The sequence below is a fragment of the Halichoerus grypus genome, chromosome 5, assembly GCF_964656455.1.
Source record: "Halichoerus grypus chromosome 5, mHalGry1.hap1.1, whole genome shotgun sequence".
NCBI classification, from domain to species: domain Eukaryota; kingdom Metazoa; phylum Chordata; class Mammalia; order Carnivora; family Phocidae; genus Halichoerus; species Halichoerus grypus.
Window position 1 is genome coordinate 175,845,036 of NC_135716.1, and position 1,781 is coordinate 175,846,816.

The window sequence follows — 1,781 nt, forward strand, 5'->3', positions numbered from 1 at the left end:
ACACACACACACACACACACACAATGCACGTGCCATCGAGGCGCCCAGTGCCTGCCACAGGCTCCACCCAGCACGGATGCCGCTTCCTCCACGTAACTGTCGTCACAGCTGGGGTTTAACAAGTACGTCCCACAGCCACAGCCTGTGTGGTTGACGTGCACGACCTTCCTCCATCGTCACCATAACCCTCTGAAGGAGGTTTATCCATCTTCCCGATGAGCAGACTGAGCCTCAGAGAAGGGAAACGTCCAAAAACCCATGGGCTGACTCCACAGCCTATGTTCTCAGCCCTTGCCACGGACGGCACACTCACACACACATATACTTACACCCGCATCTACTTACACGCATGCACACACCCCCCCGCACGCACACACCCACACATGCACATGCACTCACGCACACACCCACACATGCACATGCACTCACACACACACACCCCAACAGGCCCACATGCACTCACGCACACCAACACTCACTCTCATGGACACTTGCACGCTCACAGACTCTCAGAACACCAAGATTCTCCTATCATCTTGGTCAAAGGCTTTAATTATGCTACCACAACACCTGTAATTAGCCCTCCTCCTTCTCCAGAGGAAGTGTCTGGACCCGCTTCCCAAGGGCAGGCGCCAAGGCCGAGAGGCCAAGATGTCCACATCTGGTAGGGAGGACGCGGGTCCTGGAGCAGCCCAGCTTGGCCAAACAGGTCCAGGGGAGTCAAGGAGAGTCAAGGATGGGGTCAAAGAGAAGGGAGGTGGACGGAGGGGCCTGGAGTCTCTCAGGGAATCAGGCCTGTTACAGCTGCTCCTCCCGGACTGGCCAAATGGCGATTGGGCAACAGGTAACTGTGGGTGGCCGGCAGGCGGGTGAGAGGACATTTCCCGTTTGTTTCACTAAGTCCAGCCGCTTCCGTTGGGAGGGGAGATGAGCTCATGTCTGAGGAACCTTTGGGGAGGGGCCCCTTGAAGGGGCAGGTAGGAGGCCGGTGCCCTCCAAGGTATTGAAACAGACTGACAGATTCAGCCTTGCCAGGGGTGGGGGATGGGGTGCTCCACACAGCAGCCTCCTGCCTGCCCTTCCCCAGCACCTGGCAGCGGTTGAAGCAGAAACTACCTAGATTCAAATCCTGGCTCTACTTCCTTTGAGCTGTGCAATCTTTGGGCATGTGTGTAAGCCCTTGGATCCTCAGTGTCCTCTTTTGTAAAATAGGGATAATGATACCTGCCTCCCAGAGGAGAGTTACATGAGATAATCCGTGTCTGACTCATTCCTAGAGGTGGTTGCTCTTAGATTACGATATTCTTGAAGGCTCCTGAGCAGAGATGCTCTCCTCGACCTCCACCGGTTTGGTGCGCCCTTCAGAGGTCCTAGAAAGAGGGGCATCCCGGTCTATTTCGCAGCTCCCCTCATAGGCGTGCTGCTGAGGAGGCAACTGCTTCTTGCCCCCCAGCCCACGTCAGCCCAGGCCTGCCGGCCAACGTTGAGCCCCATCCCGAGGGCAAAGGGCGAGAGTGCGGACGGCTCAGGGCCAACCATCCCCATGTCTTGGCCGAGGATCTTGGCTCAGAGCTGAAACTTGGGAGGGCCTGGGGGGCGCCAGGGAGTCCAGAGGGCCCCAAAGTCCTCCCCAAACCCCTCGGGACTCCCCTCCCTTCTAGCCCGGTGCCAGCCCTGCCCCTTTAAAGACATTCCTGAGGGCGTGGCTTCGGTGACGTCAGCGCGGGGCATGAATGAACACGAGCCGGTTCTCACCCAACTTCCATTAAGACTGGGGCAGG